Source organism: Macrotis lagotis, chromosome 1 (genome assembly GCF_037893015.1).
Source record: "Macrotis lagotis isolate mMagLag1 chromosome 1, bilby.v1.9.chrom.fasta, whole genome shotgun sequence".
Classification (NCBI taxonomy): Eukaryota; Metazoa; Chordata; class Mammalia; order Peramelemorphia; family Peramelidae; genus Macrotis; species Macrotis lagotis.
In genome coordinates this window covers 298,351,051-298,371,746 of record NC_133658.1, presented here as the reverse complement: position 1 = coordinate 298,371,746, position 20,696 = coordinate 298,351,051, and the positions used below count along the sequence as shown (strand labels likewise).

Genomic DNA, 20,696 nt, shown 5'->3' with positions numbered 1-20,696 from the left:
TCTTGAAATGATTTTTAAAATCATCTTGAATATATTAGGTATGTACTGTATGCTTTACTGTGAATATTATAGGTATTCATTTCTATGAATGATGGCTCTTTAGACCATGACCTCTTTCCAACAAAAGGATAAATTCAAAATATCTTTTTGTAGTGCCAAAGAACTGGAAACTAAGGGGGTATTCACTGATTTAGGAACAGCTACACAAACTATAACATATAAATGTAATGAAATGCTATTATGTTACAAGAAATGATGAAAAAGATAGTTTCAGAGAAACAGAATTTGGGAAGACTATGTACTGATAAAGAGTGAAGCGAGAAAAAGTAAGAGAATATTTTACAGTTCTCCCTTCCACATCATGAGTTTCTCCATTATGGTTTCAATATAGCAAGGCTGATATAAGAAATTGGTATAAGAAATTAAATGGTAATTTTGAGGAGTTTATAGAAGACTTTTTCTGAAGGGAAGGTCAAAAATTTTTATGCAGATTTTCCAAATTGTGGGACACTGCATTCCTAATCCCTATGATGTGGAAGGGAATAACTATATACTTTATAGTAATATTATAAAAAATGAAAAAATTTGACTCTGATCTTAAGAATTTAAGAACTTTGAGAACACAATGACCAACCATGATTTCAGAGACTGATGATGAATGCTGCCCACCCCCTGAATGAGAGTGGATAGACCAATAGTCTAGAATGAGACACATATTTCTGGATATATATATATATATATATATATATATATATATATATATATATATATATGCCAATATGGGAATTTGATTTGCTTGACTGCACATTTTTGTAACATGGTTAATTCCAACCCCACTGTCTAAGGTCTGGGTCTACTTTTCCCCTCATTACCCCACCCCTAGGGTTCTCAGTTACCTTGAAAGAATTGAAGTAGCTTTCTTCTTTGCTATTGTCTTGAGCCCCATTATCTATATTCCCCATAATTTCAGGGGTCTAGTTTCATTTAGCCACTTAACATCAGTTGCATTTTTAAACAGGAATATTTGCTTTACAGCTATAGCAAGAACAAATATATAAACATATTCCATCAACACCTTAGGGAAATAAACCTCCCTATTTCACATCAGTCTGGGAGGGAGGAATGGCATGGAGAGGGATTAGGCTCACAATTTAACTAGGTTCTTTCATAGACCAAGTGCCATCAAATTCATGTTCAAAGGTGGCTACCTTAAAACTTTTGCTGAGCTGAAATCCTATACTTGTATTGGGCTAGCTAATACCTGCCCCAAACTCCTGGACTCTGGGGTCCCCAGGGCTATTTCAGGTTGGAGAACTCATGACCTTTTGGGGGGCCAAAGGAAAGGAAGATAGTAGTCCAGGGGTGAGGACCTAGTGGTCCTTCCCCTTATAGCAGAGTTCTCTTTCCAGAGGCTGTAAGTGAAGGAGTCATCTTGTTATCTCAGATGCAAATACAGCAAAAACCAAGGCTGGTGCTGACTTAGGCCTTTTTGAAGGTCACAAAAAATGCAGTTAAAGAACTTACAGAGAAAAAGGCTTCTTCCAACCATGTAGTGGGCCAACCAGAACCAGTTATAAAACGTCCATGCATGCTCCAGACCTTATAATTCTCCCAGAAGAGGCTCCCTATCTTCCCACACATGGAGATGACATCTAAGAAAACTGGTGAGATCTGTACATGTTCCAGACTCCCTCCTTAATATCTGTATGCAAATTTTTCTTATTTATTGCTTTTTTTCTTGGGGGGTGAAAAATAAATATTATTGATAATTGAAAAAATAAAATTGAATTAGTACTATATTAGTATATACATGTTGTATCCCCCAAGTAGTATATATGCCATACCTCTAAGCTTCTAACACTTGTGATTTTTTTTCTCCTTTCTCTCCAAACCTTGGTTCATCCCAGCACAGAACTGTCTTCCTTTCCTTTGTGTCTGAAGCACGATAGGTATTCAATAAATACTTATTGAATTAAGTTGAATAATTGTTTGTTGAAATGACACATTAATCTAAAGCAAAACATAAATAATTAAACAGAATATCAAGGTAAATAATAAGGAAAATCGCCTCATGCATACAGATGATTACTTTATCACAGATTCCCCCAGTATTGTTGGAAGAAGGAACATCCATAGGGAATATGTATAATGACAGAACATCCATGGGAGAAAGGAAACATGCAGAGATCATTCACAGCGTGAGAGACTCATGCTTCTCTGGCTGTATTTCTGAGCTATGTTCAGTCTTAGAAGCTGTCACAATTGATAGCTCAATTACCCGCTTGGTGATATCATCTACAGGGCTGCTTTCCTTGCTAACTTGTGAACTGATTTACCCACTGCTCTGTGAGCCACAGGTACCATCTGTTGGGTTATTTTGTCTGTCCTATTTCCACTTACTGCTTGTCATACTCTACTGAGCTGCTGCCATCTTCTGGTTCTCTTGTTAATTATGTTGCATCCTCTTTCATGCAGGAGAGTAAGTCCTACACATTTTTTTTTTTTTTTATCAAATAGCCCAAATGCAGTTCCAGTTCTTTCACAATCTCATTCAGCCAGCTGGAATAAAAAACAAACAAACAAAAAACAAACTTTTAAAAGTAAAATCTAGTTTCTGGTTAGATTTCGCCAGGATTCCATCAACTACTTCCTTAGGCCTATCAACAATTTGAATCCTGGTGAGAAAATTCCTTTCAGCTCTCATACTGTACTTAGGTACAGGTATCAGGGTCAAGCAAATTGCAAGGGCTCTTCTCTTAACAAAAATGGAATTGGCAGACTTTGTCCTGAATTCATACCAGCACCAATATTATTCCTTTGCTTATATTCACAATCCCTATGAACCAAATGGGTCATTAATATTATTTGACCCTGTTTTATAGCTATGGAAATTAAGGACCTGAGAATTCTCTACCATGATGGAAATTTCAAACATGAGTAAATAATTTAGAGACTGGAGTCAGGGACTCTTGGGATCTGGTATGGAGAGTGCTCCTTCTGATAAGGAGAAAGAGGGGTGTGGTGAAGATGACAAGAAGGCCAGGGAGGATGGCTGGATGCGATGTGAAACATGTTCTGGTCTAAGGCTAGCTACATAGAGTAGACTAGGTAAGTTTGCATTTAAACCTTACTCATCCTCTTTTTTCTTTTTTCCTTTGGATAACACAATGAAATTTATTAGTCTTGAATAAAATATCTTTTCTTTTTTAATATTAGTTTATTTTATCTTTTTCAATTACTTGCAAAGATAGTTTTCAACATTCATCTTTTTGTAAGATTTTTGAGTACCACTCTTCCTTCCTCCCCACCCCAAGTGACAGTGAGTTATCTGACATAGGTTATACCTATATGTATAATCATATTTAACATATTTCCATATGAAAGAAGAATATGAAAGAAGAATCAGAATTAAAGAAAAAACATAAAACATGTTTTAAAAAGTGAAAATAATGTGCTTTAGTCTGCATTCAAATTTCATAGTTTTTCCCTTTGGGTATGGAAAGCATTTACATCATAAGTCTTTTAAAATTATCCTTGATCACTAAACTGCTGAGAGGAGCTAAGTCCATCATAGTTAATCATCACACAATGTTGCTGTTAGTGTGTACTGGTTCTGCTCACTTCATTCAGCATTACTTTTATCCTCTTACTAGACTAAGTCCTATTAGGGCAGGGACCCTGTCTCATCTATATGTATGATGATATCTGCTGACATTCTCTTTGGGAACTATATCTCTTAGAAGCATGTGTAGAACTGGCTAGCTTTTATTGTGATCAGTTTAAAAAGGAAGACAGAAATCTTGTTCTGGGATGAACCAAGGTTTGAAAAAGCCCTGGACAAAATGAGAAGAGAGGGAAAAAGTCACAACCACAACCTGACATCTTGTTTCTAGTTGGTGTGCCAAGGAGAGGGATACTCAGAATGTTCTACAGTTTCCCTGTCTTCTTATTGCTATCCAGAACACTTCAGTTCTTCTTTTTTTTTTTTTAGTTTTTTTGCAAGGCAAATGGGGTTAAGTGGCTTGCCCAAGGCCACACAGCTAGGTAATTATTAAGTGTCTGAGATCAAATTTGAACTCAGGTACTCCTGACTCCAAGGCCGATGCTTTATCCACTGCGCCACCTAGCTGCCCCCACATCAGTTCTTTCAAAAGAGCCCAAGGTTTCATGTTAACCTAGTTTCTCATGCTCAGAGGAAGTCACAATGGTCTCTGCAACATTCTCTGGCTCCCATACCAACATCCTGTCATGAAAGCTCAACATCTTCTGTGCTGAAAGAAATAGCCAGGACACCCAATACTGCTGCTGTGAACACCAACCTAATATTCTGCTATGAACAATTTGTTCTATGCAGTTCCTGCTGAGTTGAGGAGGGAGCAGAATCTGTCCAGAGGGACCTAAACAGCAGATGAGGCCAGAGGTCCATGGGAAAACATGTGTGGGGTGGTGGGAACTTTGGCAAAGGGGGATTGAGAATGTGCATTGAATTAATTGCTCATTATTTACCTTGCATTCTGCTTTAATTAAATCTCCTTGGCTTTACTCTTAATGCCATAAGATTTATTCTGGCTTGATCCAGTGGAGATTAAGTGGAAACAGGATTTATGAGCTCTGGATTGAATTAGATGATTCAGCCTCGAGTGATCAACCTAGAGGTTACACATAGTGTCTTCACTGAGGAACCTGAATGCTTTCCAAACATCAGATATATTACTGACCCACAACACTCCCTACTGCACCAGAACAAGATTAAAATTGGGGAATTTTTAACAAAATAAGTAAAAATATAATAAAACAAAATGTTAACATTTTGTTTTCTAAATCAGTGTGCAGTCTGCATAGATCCTTGTCTACACTTCAGTGGCTTTCATTACTAGTTGACTTTGACATCACTATTCCGAAGCCCTTAATAAATGTTTGTAGATTGATTTGAATATATAATTGTGAAAGTCACTAAGACAATTTCATCCTCCTACAACCCTCTTCTTTTTTTTTGCAAGGCAAATGGGGTTAGGTGGCTTGCCCAAGCCCACACAGCTAGGTAATTATTAAATGTCTGAGACCAGATTTGAACCCATGTACTCCTGACTCCAGGGCCAGTGCTTTATCCACTGTGCCACCTAGCCACCCCTCACAACCCTCTTCTACCATCTGTCAAGTATTCTCCCCCAGTCCTTGCATACTCCTTCCCAGTCTTTCTTGCCTTTGTTTGATATAACTACTCACATCTTGCACAAAAAACTGGACTGGTTTCCTGCCTGTGCCATTTCAAGAAACTTTTCTGAAGTTTCACCAATGATTGAATATGTATAACCCCATGAGTATGCTTCCTATGACCACTTTGGGATGTTTCTTCTATGTGAAAACTGAACTCTTATTAAAAAAAATCCTATTCTAAATAGTTTGGCATAATCAGGAGCATGATATGATTTTCTCTGATCTCCACAACCTTTTTCTATTATTCTCCACCCCTCCCTCAAGAATACTTGAATTATATTCACCATTACTCACTTGAATTAGTTCAATTCAGTAGGCATTTATTTTATTTAAAAAAACAAAACACCACCTTGACCACCTTTTTCCCTAATAGGCACATCTTTTGGAATAGCAGAGCCTCCAGTAAAGTGCCCCAAGTCATTATTCTGGGAAGCACCTCAGTAACTGCTCCTGAAGTTGTGATAGCCAGAATGACTGAAGAAAGAAAGTTCTGGACATTGTCAAATGGTTCAACATCAGAAATTTATGTGATTTTATGAGTGCTATGACATTAAAGAAGAAGTATCATTACATAGTTTAATAATTTTATTTATCCCTTCATTCTAAATAGATCTCTTTCCTCCCCATTAAGCTTTTTCTTGAAATAAAACTATAAAAATGAAGTTTTTTTAATTCAGCAAAATGAATACACAATTGCATTTGTGAGTATATAATCAATTGATTGATTAATTAACAAATATTTATTATTCTACACTTTAATCTCCTCATCTCTAAAATAAAACCTGGGAGGTACATTTTCTCAACCCTTCCCTAAAACCAAGCTTGGTCTTTAATATTACACTGTTTGATTTTGTAAGTTTTTTTTTAAGTGGGGATATTTTTTCTTTTTCTAAAAATTTATATTGATATTTTTTGTTTTTACATCATTTTCATTTCCAAATATATCCTTCTCCCCTCTCCTACCTAGAGAGTCACTCCCTTTAAAGTAAGAATAAAAAAGTCAAAAAGCAGTTCAGTAAAATTAACCATACATCAGTTGAGTCCGAAATATATGAAATATTCTATACCTAAAATCCCTACCTTTGTAAAGAAGGAAGTACAATTTCTCATCTTTTCTTCAGAGGCCATTGGCCATTACAATTACTCAGCATTTCATTTTGCATTTTTATTCTTTCCATTTACATTGTTGTAGCCATTGTATATATTTTTTTTTTGGTTTCTCTTCATTGCATCAATTCATATATATATATATATATATATATATACATATATATATATCCTTAAAATTCTTTATTTTTCTTAAAGTATAGTAGTAGCATTCCATTAAATTCATGTAATATACTTTGTTTAGCCATTCTGTAATAAATTGGCGTATATTTTGTTTCTAGTTCTCTGCTGTTACACACACACACACATCCAAAGTGCTTCTATGACTATTTTGGTATATATGGAACCTTTCTTTCTATCTTTCACTCCTTGTGGCATATCCCTAGCAGTGGGCTATATTTTAGCAATTTTCTCTGCACAATTATAAATTGTTTTCTAGAGTGGTTGATAAGGAGTAGTGGGTGGAAGTTCCAAAGAGGAACAATCTTAATGTCAATAAAAATTTCCTTAACAACTAAAACATTCCAAATGCAGCATAGGCTACCCTCAGAAATGATAAGTTCCTTCTAGGAAGTCTTTTAGCAAAGGCTGGATAACCATTTATCAGATATGTAATCATGGAGATCCCTTTCATTCTTTGAATTTAACTAGTTGGCCACTGAGGCCAATTCATTATATTCTTGAAGAAAATCCAATTATTTTTTTTCAAGAAAGGGAAGCACTAGCAGGTGGGTATTGGGGTAGGAAGGGAGGAAAGAATGGGGAATGGTAAATGTTTTGTGTGGAGGAGGTATTTCATCTGAGTTTTGAAGGATGCTGGATTCTAAAGGTGAAGGTAATAAGGGAGTTCATTCTAGGCTCATGGAGACATCAAGGAGAAAAAGCTTGGAGAGAGAAAAGGGCCCCAAAGAGAGCCTTGGGGAACATATAAATAAGGGATAGAGCATAGATGATACAGCAAGGGAGACTAAGGAAGACTTAGTTAGACAGACGGAAAACTGTAAGAGAGTCCTTTCATAAAAACATCTTTTGGGATAGCAGAGCCTCCAGTAGGTTGCCCCTAGTCGTTATTCTGGAAAGGAGGACTTCAGTAACTACTCCTGAAGTTGTGAGAGCCAGAATGACTGAAGAAAGAAAGTTTTGGACATTGTCAAATGAGGAAAGGAAATATTCAAGAGTAAGGGGAAGGATGGTGAATAGTATAAAAAACTACAAAGAGTTCAAGAAAGATGAGGACTGAGAAAAAGTCTATCAAATTTAGTAAATTCAGTTTCTTTGCAACTTTGCAAAAAAGCTAGTTTAGTCAAATTGTGGAGTTGGAAGCAGACTGTAAAGTTTAGAGGAAACTACACTAGGATACATTTGTTTTAAATCACTAATAATTAGAAAAATTCCACGTAATTTGTCTGAAATTCTATCACATTCCTCTGATTGGCAAAGTTAACAAAAGAGGAAAGTGACAACTGTTGGAGGGGCTGTGGGAAACAGGTGTATCTGCTTGGCTGAGGAATCAAAGGGTGCAGCTACTATACATGGAATTTTGACAGAATTTTGCTAAGTCAACCCCCCCCTAAATCTGGTAATATGGCAGCATCAAGGTGTCTCAGCGATCTGGGAAAGACCCACATCTAAAAGGTCAAGGTCTCCCATTGTATCCAGTCCTATACCAGTCATCCTGTTCCTACTATATCAGGGTTTAGATGGTCCTGGAAGAGAGAATGAAAATGGCATCTTTGCATCCCCTCGCTTTAATCCAAATTATATGCACGTCATGACATCATTTCCTTGCCGTCATGGTCTTCTTCAGACTGAATGACTTAGACATTGAAATTGAATGAGAAAGGGCATGTTTAAAGGAGCAATCTCCCATAGAGGATGGGAAGGACTGAGATCAAAGGAACAAGTGGAGAAAAGAATGGGCAGTGATATAGAAATGTTTTGAGGTGTAGACTAGGGGAGGGAAAATCTCTTCCTATGAAAGGCCTCTAGTATCTAAATAAAGCAAAAGGTCACAATATCAAAAATACAGAGGTGGAAGGAATCTTGAAGGTCATCTATATTGCAACATCTATATTTTATCCCTTCACAGGGATCACTGTGGAAGCATATTATTTTGTTTTTTATTTAGTGAAATATTTCTCAATTTCATTTTAATCTGGTTCAATAGGTCCTAGTCTCATGTAATTGAGTGTGTTTGTACCTCTACTTTAGGGGCAGCTAGGTGACACAGTGGATAGAGTACAGAGGCCTGGAGTCAGAAAGACCTGAGATCAAAGATGGCCTTAGAAACTTGAAACTTAACTGCTATATGACCCTGGCCAAAAAACAAACAAACCAAAAATACTGCACTAGGCTACCTCTGCTCTAAATCACTAATTAGAAAAATGCAAATTAAGTTTGAGGTTCCATCACAACCCTTAGATTGACAACATTGACAAAAAAAGGAAAGTGAAAAATGCTGGAGGGTCTGTGGGAAAACAGTATATTAATGCATGAGGTGGAACTGTCAACTCGTCTAGTCATTCTGCAGGGCAATTTTGAATTAAGACTAAAAAAATTTTAAACTGTAAGGTCTTTGACCTATCATTACCACTAGTGGTGTATTCCCCAAAGGTATTAAAGAAAGAAGAAAAGAACAAAATATGTATAGCTCTTCTTTGTAGTAACAAAGAATTGGAAACTGAGTGGGGTGCCCATAAGTTGACCTAACAAATTATGGTTTTTCACATTCACCTGTGATAGCATAGTATTGTAGTGAGAACTGTTCCCCATATGTAGTATCCGGATATCATTGTGTGGCTCAAAGGGATGTAGAATAGACATGTTGAGATTCTTTTCCACTCGCCCCATCCCTCCAAAGAAGACTTTTCTTTCTGCCAGAAGGGGAAGCAGGTTGTTGGGGTCATAGGCCAATAATTTATTTTTCTCAGAGACAAAGATCTCTGCTAAGGACACTCACTTTACCAATGCAGATCACCAACTGTTCTGCCACTTACCATCTTGGAAAGTGTTGGGTGTCATTTAAAGGTAATGACTTGTCCAGCAGTCCCTAGGTAAGTGGTGTGAGAGGCAGGCCTTGAATTTAGAGACTTGACAGCTACCCACAGTATCAGGTTGCTTCTGGGTTTTTAGAGCCTGGAGGGTTTCTTGTAATTTCTTTTAAATTATATTTTATCAGTTGTTCTTCCAATTCTGCTTTTTACATTGGGGCCTGAGCCATCCTGTTCCTCATTGCCCTACCTTGACTATCTGCTATTATCTTTTCTATTTGGAAATTTTGTTGCCCTTTTGTATTTTTCTTTAAGCGTTCTTATCTCCAATCTTATAAATGTTATATTTTTCCTTCATAGTTGTCATTAAGGTTCTAAACCACTCTGATAGTTCTAGTGATACATCTGTTCTCTCTTGTTGGGGTTTATTGGCAATTTGCAGTCTTGTACTTTAGAGATTTTCCCTGCTTTCTTTTACTCACTAGTACTTATTCATATATGGGATCTCTTTTTGATTACTCATTGCTTCTTTCCTTCCTTGATAATTTTCTTGTGAGGATTTCCTTTTTTTCCCTTCTCATCCTCTTTCTATCTTTCTTTCTTTTTCTCCCCATACTTCCCACTGTTTTTTGAATAGCTTAATCAGGAATTGGGCTTAATCAGGACAGCTCAACTTTTTCACTTCATTTGAAACACCTTTCTTCACATTCTTCCTCCTAATATTACAGGTTCAATGATCATTTCTATAGAAGTGATTCAGGATCCATCATTACAATAATAATCTTTTACCAAAGCTTCAGTCCTTTACTGCAAAGACATCTCAAATGCAGTAGTTCCAAAAGAGAACTCATTTTTCAACTCCCCTAAATCCATGCTTTCTCCAAATTTTCCTATTTTTTATTAAGGGCACCCTTCTCTTCCCAGGTATGTAGGGACAATACGTTGAGTTGTTGACTTTCTCTCTCTCTCCCCCTCCCTCCCTTCCCTTTCCTCTCCTCCCTCTCTTCCTTTCTTTTTCTCCCTCCATCTCTGTCTCTCCCTCTCCATCTCTCCCTCCCTCTCCATCTCTGTCTCTCCCTCTCCATCTCTGCCTCTCCCTCTCTTTCTCCCTCCCTCTCCATCTCTGCCTCTCCATCTCTTTCTCTCTCCACTCAGTTGCTAGATCTTGTGAAGCTCTTTTCCCCTCCTCTCTGCACTCCTATGACCATTGCTCTAGTTGGGAGTGCAACACCTCTCTATTTGGTTTTCTAATTGGCCCCTTCTTTCTTCTTTGGAATCTGTCCCTAACTGCTGCCAAAACTATCTTCTGAAAGAACAGCTCTGATCACGTCACTCTTGTGCTCAAACATTTTCAGTGACTTCTTCTGTCCGATGCTTAACTACAAAGCCCTTGGTCAGCCGCATCTTTAGGACCGGCATCTGTCTCTACAATGCCTCTGGAGGGCTCCTCCAAACTCGTGGCTCCATCATCAGTCGGGTCGAAGGCCTCCAAAGGTCAGGGGATTGTCGCCCATCAGGGGTGGGATTCGAACCCTCGGTTCCCCCCGCGCCAAAGCCGGAGAGCTTGCCTCTAGACCATGATACGACCTCGCCTCCTTCTGGGGTAAAGTCAGCGCCCCTGGCGCCGGGGGGCCTCACCCCACGCCGCCGCGCCCCATCGGATCTACCTCTCTCTCCCCCCGCGCCCAGTCACGCAGCCTTCGCGGTTCTCTGCGCATCTCTGGTACCCACAATCCCACCGGGGCTTGGCATGGACATTGGCGTTGCCATCTCCTCCCGCGCTCCCTAAGGGCAGCCCCCGCGTCTCATTCATTATTATTTGCTGGTCGGAAGGGGTCTCGGAAATACTTAGTCCGAGAACTGCCACGTGTCGTGGGGTTTTAGAGGTGGGAAAAAAGAAGCCCGTGGAGCCTGCGCGCGGCCAGACGCCTCCCGCAGGCCGGCCCGGGCCGCGTGTCTGAGCGGCCGCGGGGCCGGGCGCCTCCCGCAGGCCGGGCCGGGCCGGGCCGCGCCGCGTGTCTGAGCGGCCGCGGGGCCGGGCGCCTCCCGCAGGCCGGGCCGGGCCGGGCCGCGCCGCGTGTCTGAGCGGCCGCGGGGCCGGGCGCCTCCCGCAGGCCGGGCCGGGCCGGGCCGCGCCGCGTGTCTGAGCGGCCGCGGGGCCGGGCGCCTCCCGCAGGCCGGGCCGGGCCGGGCCGCGCCGCGTGTCTGAGCGGCCGCGGGGCCGGGCGCCTCCCGCAGGCCGGGCCGGGCCGGGCCGCGCCGCGTGTCTGAGCGGCCGCGGGGCCGGGCGCCTCCCGCAGGCCGGGCCGGGCCGGGCCGCGCCGCGTGTCTGAGCGGCCGCGGGGCCGGGCGCCTCCCGCAGGCCGGGCCGGGCCGGGCCGCGCCGCGTGTCTGAGCGGCCGCGGGGCCGGGCGCCTCCCGCAGGCCGGGCCGGGCCGGGCCGCGCCGCGTGTCTGAGCGGCCGCGGGGCCGGGCGCCTCCCGCAGGCCGGGCCGGGCCGGGCCGCGCCGCGTGTCTGAGCGGCCGCGGGGCCGGGCGCCTCCCGCAGGCCGGGCCGGGCCGGGCCGCGCCGCGTGTCTGAGCGGCCGCGGGGCCGGGCGCCTCCCGCAGGCCGGGCCGGGCCGGGCCGCGCCGCGTGTCTGAGCGGCCGCGGGGCCGGGCGCCTCCCGCAGGCCGGGCCGGGCCGGGCCGCGCCGCGTGTCTGAGCGGCCGCGGGGCCGGGCGCCTCCCGCAGGCCGGGCCGCGTGTCTGAGCGGCCGCGGGGCCGGGCGCCTCCCGCAGGCCGGGCCGCGCCGCGTGTCTGAGCGGCCGCGGGGCCGGGCGCCTCCCGCAGGCCGGGCCGGGCCGGGCCGCGCCGCGTGTCTGAGCGGCCGCGGGGCCGGGCGCCTCCCGCAGGCCGGGCCGGGCGCGGGGGCCGCGGTTCCGCGTGTGGGCGGAGTCTGGGCGGGGCCGGCTCCGGCCGCCGCGTCGGGACGCCTGCGCGTACCCGGGGATTCCAGCAGGGGCCACTCACGCTCGGGGCGGCGGCCCGCTTCGCTCCCTACAACACGGCAGGCAGAAGAGGCGTTGCGCAGGAAGTCAGGATGGCCGAGCGGTCTAAGGCGCTGCGTTCAGGTCGCAGTCTCCCCTGGAGGCGTGGGTTCGAATCCCACTTCTGACAACTCCCATTTTTTCTTGAGGTTTCATTTTAAAACTTGGGAAGAACGGGTCTCTTCCCGGGGGTGTGAGAAGAGCTCCGTATTCGGGGGACGTGGATAGACTCGCGTGTGGCGTAGACTAGGTCAAGGTGTGAGAAGAGCTCCGTATTCGGGGGACGTGGATAGACTCGCGTGTGGCGTAGACTAGGTCAAGAACAACTTCCCCGTTGGGACAAAAACCAAAAGTGGCGATACTGTCAGAAGTGGGATTCGAACCCACGCCTCCAGGGGAGACTGCGACCTGAACGCAGCGCCTTAGACCGCTCGGCCATCCTGACTGCCGCAGGAGCACGCTTTGCCAAGCGCCTTGGGAAGCTGCGGCCGGAGCCTGGGTGGCCGGCGGGTCCGGCTCGGGGGGCATCCGCCGGGCGGAGAGCTTTGCCAACCGGCGGAGCCGGGAAAGCGGGTCTGAGGCCTCGGCCGACTCGGGGGCCAAGGCCAAGGCCAAGGGCAAGGGCAGGGGACGAGACTGCGTAGCTCCTGCAGCCTGGGCCACAGTGAAAGTCTGCGCCCCCGGACCCGCAGCTGTAAACAGTACAAATGATCGAAAAGCTCACTCAGGGAGGCCCTGAGACCTAGAGAGCGGACGCACCTTGCTCAGGACCGCAGGTGGGAAGTGTTGTGACATTTGATGAAGAGCTAGGCAGCACCCTGAGTTTCTTTTGACGCTTACTTTGCTGTTGCACACCATGCCGCTGGCAGGCTCTGTGAGGGGAAACGCTGCCACGACACCCCTAAAGTTGAATCCTGCATCACCTCTGGCAGTCCACAAAGCAAACAGTCCACGTCCGGATTTGCGGCGTTCCCGGGTGGGAAAGCTGGAGAGTTCAGCAATTTCAGGCTCGGGCTGGTTCCGGGAGGAGGCTCTTTCATCAGCTTCAGAAACTCCAAAGTGAAATTTTTTTTAAAATTTATTTATGGGGTTATAAGTGGCTTGCCCAAGGCCACACAGCCAGGAAACTATTCAGTGTCTGAGGTTGGATTTGAACTCAGGTCCTCCTGACTCTAGGGCTGGTGCTCTATCCACTGGACCACCTAACTGCTCCCTAAAACAAATCTTTAATAATGCCTTCTTACAAAAGGAGTGTTTCACCTTTTTTTGTGTCTCTGCACCTTTTGCAGTCTGGTGAAGTCTCTGGAGCATTTCATTTAACAAAATAAAATACATGGGATTACAAATGAAACTGATTTTCTTGAAATAAAGATGCATTTCTTTCCTCATCTAGTTTTATGACCCAATGAATTTTATCCACAGACCACTTGGAGTTTGTGCATCCAAGATTAAAAACATCTAGGTTTTATAAGACTCTGAGACCAGTGCTCTACCCTGTTCTGTCTGCATACTATCTCCTAATCATTTCATATGTTAAGACAGCACTTGTCCTCGCCCCCCAAGGACAGAAAAGCACACAAATTTCTTTCACCTATCTCCCCATGGTGCTGGAGGCAACCTTAGGAACAAAGTATAGACTTTGATTATCAACGTGGAGAGAGGATATAGGTTTAGAGAAAGAAGCATTGACCTTGAAGTCTCTTTCACTAAGGCAGTGCCATTAGCCTCAATCAAAAACTCAAATTAATTCACCAGTAGACAAAAAATAATTTTGGAGAATTGTCTTTATATGATTCTGATGTAGGGAAAAGATGTAGAGAATTGCAAATGTGGCAGAAGCAAAATCTTGTTAAATTGGGTGGAGGTTTCCTACTCTTGAGATGTCAGTTGACAAGATGTAGAGAACTATGAATGTTAACAGAAACAAAATTTGTAATCTTAAAGACTTATGTAAATCAATTACCAGGGATTCATTATTTAAAGTAGTATTTGTATCCGGACCTCCTTAGGTTTCAACCCTTTATCTAATTCCCTGCCCAGTAAAGGAGAAGGGAATCCACCTTTGATTTTCTGGCCCAGTCAACTCTGCTTGACTCCTCTTTTGTCTCTGTCTCTCTTTACCTACCATTTTCTTATGTGTTAATACTTTCTTTTAATAAATTTTAATTTTCTTTCCACTCTTGCCTTCACAGGCAGAGCCAAACTCAAGTAGCCAGTGACTACAATTCCATTCTCCCTCCCCCTACCCAATATCTGGTTGTCCAGCCTCTCCATAACAAGATAAGGAAGTTTTCATTTGTTTTGCTGATTTGTATGTCCAATAACATTAAGGCTTTTCAGCAGGACTCTCATCTTGTTCAGTCTTGAAAATGAACAAGGCCATTGCACTGATGCCTATTTCTTTTGTCATTCTTTTGTGTTGTCCTTAAGAGAAGGCCATGACTTTAGGGAGGGGATGCCTTGGCAAGCAAGTAAATTGGGTTTGAGTGATGGAATTGCTGTACTGAGTCACCAGTCTCATTTTCTTCTCCAGAGACATCTGGATCCAGTAGCCCAGATAGAGATTGGGATGACTGGAGATGGCCCTGGATGGGAGGGAGTAAGTTCTCAGCTGAAAAACTGTTGTGGGTATACAACAATCTCTTCATTTTCACACTCCCAAACCCAAGTTGATAGGCAGGCTTGGTTTATACCTGTCAGCTTCAATTCAAGAGAAAAATAGCAAAATTGAGGACTTTAATCATGGAAGGTAAACTGCACTTGGATACCTCAGGAGCTGCTGGGAACAGGGTTTATATAGATCCTAAGGCAGAAGGTGTGGCCAAGCTAGGTGGGAGAAGTTAGGTGGAGGGAAAGGGGCTTGCAGGTGCTAGGGGGTTGGGACATTCTTTGGTTTCATTAAATAGGTTGTTTTACATAACTATGGAAAGTCCATAAAGAAAACTTAGGAATCTTAGAGGGGAGAATTTAGGTCTTTCACAAAATAGTCAGAGGCTGGGAATGAAAGTGTCCTGTCAGACTCAGGCAATTCATGGCTCTGGGAATGGGAACAAAGACAGATTCCATGAACTGAGCTTGATATACCTAAGCCTTTACAGGTAGGGTAGAAAAACTAGGGAGTCATTCCTGGAGGAAGTGTACAATATTTAAAAATAAAGTCACAAGCTGACTCCACTCAGTTTTTTGTTCTGATCTCACTGTCTCTGGCATGATTTCTGGGCAGTTGAAACATTCAGGTTGTGGATCCCCCTTAAGGATATTAGGGTGTGGTTCTAGACTTCCTAATGCTGACCCAAACCATCTTCCTAAGCAGAATACTTTCAAAGTTTTTACACTGATCCAAATGAATACTGATGGGAGGTCCATATCCTGAGGAATATCTCACATAAGATCATGTTATTGCTCTTTCCTTCCAGGGTTAGGAAGTCAATGCAGACAAACAACAAGTTTGTGAGGAAGGGTTCCTCCAAAAATAAGGAAAGATCCTGAGTTTTGACCTTAAAAATAGTTACTAGATTAAATCTGTTAACCCTCAGAGTTTGTGCTAATAATTAAGAAAGAGAAAAACAATTAGGCTAAGATAAAGATTTATTAATGTTTCTCTAAATTCCCAGATTACACAGGCATGTGTAATTAGTCTAACTAGAGAACCAGGCTCTCAAAAACACAGTTTTGAAAAGGGTGTTTTAATACAGTCCCCTAGGATGGGGACTGTATGTTAGACACACCCACTAGGAGGTATGTCCAGGAGAACATGCCCGGAGGGGTGACTCCTTCTAGAGGGAAGGCTCTTCCTAAACCCAGGATCCGTGCCTTACCAGTTATGGCAGGACCTCGGGAAAGTGTGAATCTTCCCTTCTGGATATTAGCACACACAGCGACCTTTGTAGAGGTCAACATTTGTTAATAATTAGAATTTCCAAATAGGTCATGTAAGTTGGTAGTGCTTTGCTTTATTTATAAGGAGTACAAGTCTAAATTCTAGGTGATATTGATGTTGGATGAGGAGAATTGTGAATGTAAGAGAAAGAATTTGGGTGGAGATGTAAATTGATTTGAAGTAGAGAATTATTGTAACAGAAATAACTGGAATCTTAAAGAGCTGCTTTGGGTGGAAATCCCCACCTATTCTTGATTTGTATCCCAATCTCCTTAGGCTTTACCCTCCACCTAATTCCAGTCCAGTATAGGGAAAGGGAGTTCACCTTTTGCCCTCTGGATGAGAGGCAAGACATAAAAACCTGGGTGTTGGACCCTGGTTCAAGGCCACAGTCTTCTCTGACCATGGCCCAGCCAACACTGCTTGGCTGTTCTTTTATCTCTCTCCTATCTCTCTCTCTCTCTCTAGCCCTTCCTATGTCTTGTAACCTTTTAAATAAATTTTTGTTTTATTTCAGCCATGCTTTTCCAAGTCTGAATAATGATTCTTCATAGGCAGAACTGAACCCAACTAGCCATCAGCTACATATATAGCAAGCCAGCTAGGAGATTCTGCCCAAACTGGGAAATTGGATGGAGCTACATAGGTGAGCACTCCCCCCTTTTTTTAGGTCCTATATTTTTAGAAAAGTAGGAAAATTATTGAACCTCTAGCCTTCCATTTTCCAGAAAAAAACTGAGTTTGTGGGTTGTCAGCTAAGCTGAGCCCAAGTTTGGTTTATACTCCACTGTAAGTGAGGGTTGTTAAGGATGTCCAATTGACATGTTTGTCTACCTATAAATTGATGAGGATTAAAATATGGTGAAAATCCAGTACCAATATTCCTCCCCCAGTTGTGTGGTTGCTCTTTGGAAGGAATTAGATTTGACAAAGACAAAACACTAGAGCTCCTAGAAATTACCCTGGGGTAGTACTCTCTTTATCTCTCTTTAAAATGTTCTCTCAAGGGGCAGCTAGGTGGCATAGTGGATAAAGCACCGGCCTCAGACACTTAATAATGACCTAGCTGTGTGGCCTTGGGCAAGTCACTTAACCCCATTGCCTTGCAAAAACCTAAAATGTTGTCTCTCGTTCTCCATCACCCCCACCCTCTGTAGAGGGATGGGGGAGGGAGAAGGGAGATCTTCCTTTTTAGAATTTCGAAATTCAAACCTATGTCTCAGCTGGAATGTGGCTGGAATGCATATTTCACTGCAGGAAGGGTAAGACCCCCCCCCCCAAAAAAAAAACTTGTTTTGGTCCCATTGTTTAAAATGGGGTATTCCCATGTCTTCTTCTTGGTTTGGGGGGGGGGGTTGGGCAATGACCACGTTTTTACTTAGGCTACACGTGTTTATCAATTCCAAGCCCCATTTAGGGGGGCTGAAAAAGCCCCACCCTTGGGAGCGGGAAGGAGAAAATGAGCAGATTTATTGGGAAGCTTGGGGTCAATTCTGGCACTAAGAAATTCAGATTTCATTTTTAAATTAAGCCTGTGCTAACAACTCTTGGACAACTTAACAACTTAAGAATGCATTCAATTTTAACTATTGGTTGGCTATTTTCAAAATCTTAATATATAAGAGGTTCTTGAAGAAATTCTGATGTGATTCTAAAAGTTATTTTTTTGACTGGTCCTAATTGCTAAATTCAAAAAATATGTATAAATATATGTGTGTATGTGCGTTTTTAAACATCAGGGGGACTTTTTCACATCTCTACTGGCCTGGAAGGTGGGAAAATGTTTATATTCTGAGAATTGGTACTGGCCAGGGTATCATCTCACTTTGGTAAATTTGAAATCTTTATACAAAAGAGTTGTTTCTGTTTTTTGTGCCTGTGTGTGTGTGTGTGTGTGTGTGTGTGTGTGTGTGTGTGTGTGTAATTCAGATCTAAAATAGTTACAGTTACCCGAGTTAAATGTTACTCCTTTTAGTTTGGGTTTGAATTGCTTGAAAGAGTCTAATTTTAAATAATTAATGAAGTTGGGATCTGAGCCTATCTGTTTACACCATTTGAAAGTTTGAAATGATTTCCGATGTGAGCTAAGTTTTTGATAACCTAACTCTGACTGAAGGCTGTATTCAACTTAGGTTAATGGAGACTTTAAAGTTTAGTAAATGCAGACTCCCTGCCTCCAAGAGGCTTTGCAAACAGGGAAGGAATTTGGGAATATTGAATCATCCAATTACTGATTTCTTTTGGGAAAGAGAAATATTGTACTAAATTTTGTAATCTGATCTGTTTTAATGTTAAATCAATATTGATAATTGTCTTTTGGTAAAGGAAGAAAATTTGTAATCTTTGTCTCATCTATCATCACATGTTTATGGAATGGAATATATGTATACATGTATTTATCAGTTATGTGACCATTCTCTTATAACTTCAAAGAAATATGAACAGTGTTTGGTTCTCTTGTGAACATGTAAACTAGTTGAATACTGTAATGTATTCAACTACAAATTATGGCCCCCTTCTGGGATACATCTGTGAATTCCTGCATAACATAATGGAAATATTATTTTGTAAGAAAAAAAAAGTTAATTGACTCGAGTGCCTGGCTGGTTTTACTATTGTTTAATTGCATTGGAATCAATAACACATGTTAGAAATTTAAGGTTATCTAAGATGTTCTAATGGTTTTTTAAGAATTCTGAAAGTAATAATTTGTACTTTTGAAAATGGCTAGTAGTTAAGTTTATGTATAGAAATGTCTAGCTATATATGTAAACTGGGACTAAACTACTTATTTGCTTTGAAGGAAAAGCACCTATGTAATGTAACATTAGGAAGATTCTCTGTGGCAATCTCTAGCCAGTTGTTATGTGAGAAGTATGGAGATGATGGGCAACCTCCTAGCTAGAATGAGATATTCAGTTATTTTAAACAATGAATAACTAAATGGATTCCATTGCAAAAAGTTGATTTTATTAAAATAATATATATATATTGTGTGTGTGTGTATATATATATATATATGTATATATGTATATATGTTATCTCAAAATCTGTTCAACACTGTCCTTAGCTACATGAACAACACCTGAATTGTGATCCCCCCCCCCATCTCTTATACCAAATTACAGCCTGGCACGCTCTTGGTTCTCCTTAGTGCTCAAGCCATCTAAAGCTCTAGTTCTAGGTAATTGCTATATTATAACATTGATCTGCCTGACATCAGATATGATAAAATAGACAATATGCCAATGAAGTCATTTAGCCCTATGGGGTTAACTGGCCTAAGGCCACACAGCTAGGTAATTATTATATGTTTGAGGTTGGATTTGAACTCAGGTCCTCCTGACTCCAGGACTGGTGCTCTATCCACTGCACCACCTAGCTGCCCTCTGATGCTTTCTAAGATGACTTTGTTTCCTGTCATTGTGTTTCTGTGCCATCAGATAGAAAAGGCTCGTGAGGTATTGCAGATAAGGTCATCCTCATCAGGAATGGAACTTGTGACTTCCTGCCCTGGTCAGATTTCCTTTTCCCAAAACTGATCCTTAAAGTTACATTGTTCATCTGATGGCACAGAACCAAAAAGACAGGAAGCATAAAATCATCTTAAAAGCAACAAAGCTGATGGACACACATGTGAACAAATATCTTCTTGGCTATTTCTCCCTACTCCCCTCACCCTTTCTTTGGTTTCCTTGGCGCATGTACAAATAGATATTCTTGAATTGAAGCCTTTTCCTCTGGTCTTTTCTATTATTCCATCAAATTGTTTGGTGATCAGACTTTTGGCCACTTGGTTCAACCTACTTATATTTTTTGGTAGCTGGAGAAATTATCCTTTCCCATGCTATACATTCTCACTTACTAAATTTGTGTCCCCCAAATTGGGATGATGGCCCATTGCTGGATGCTGCCAGTCTCTCGAAGTACTATCTTTGCTGATTATTTGGGTGCCATAAAACCAAATAATTTAAATGTTCTAGATATGAGAAAGTTTCTCTACTTTAGATCCCTCAAATGTTCTGGTGTGGAATCTTTGGAACTTTTTTTTTTGACTCCATCACTTTGTCTTCTAATCTATCTCTATCTAATTTATCTATCTTCAGCTCTTTATCTCTTCTCTTGCCTCCTTAGTTCTGAATTCTATTAGAGATTATGTTGGGTATCTTTTTTTCCATCTCTGCCCCAGTAACTGGACTTGGGGCAGGTTTGGAGTTCCATAAAAAGACCCCCTCTTGAAATTTTGTTGAATTCTCTCTCTGACTAAGCAGAACTAGCTTTGGATTTTGTCCCCGCAGCCACAATGCTGTCTCTTTGAGGGGAGATAACAGTTGTTTTTATTCAGCATAGATAGAGCTTTCACCAATGATAGAGAGCATATAGATTTGGTATCACTTCTGTGTCTGGTCTTCTTCTGATGGCAAACATCTTGGCTTCAATTACTTATATAGATGTCAACCCAAATGTAGTGG

The 20,696-nt window shown here is 42.2% G+C and overlaps 2 non-coding genes across 2 annotated transcripts; one reads left to right on the top strand and one right to left on the bottom strand.

Annotated features, from left to right (window-relative positions):
- Nucleotides 1–12,391: 12,391 nt before the first annotated feature.
- Nucleotides 12,392–12,474, top strand: TRNAL-CAG (transfer RNA leucine (anticodon CAG)). Its single transcript has one exon. It is a non-coding gene; the product is annotated as a tRNA-Leu (tRNA).
- A 232-nt stretch (nucleotides 12,475–12,706) lies between these two features.
- On the bottom strand, nucleotides 12,707–12,789 carry TRNAL-CAG (transfer RNA leucine (anticodon CAG)). The gene has a single exon. It is a non-coding gene; the product is annotated as a tRNA-Leu (tRNA).
- Nucleotides 12,790–20,696: the final 7,907 nt, after the last annotated feature.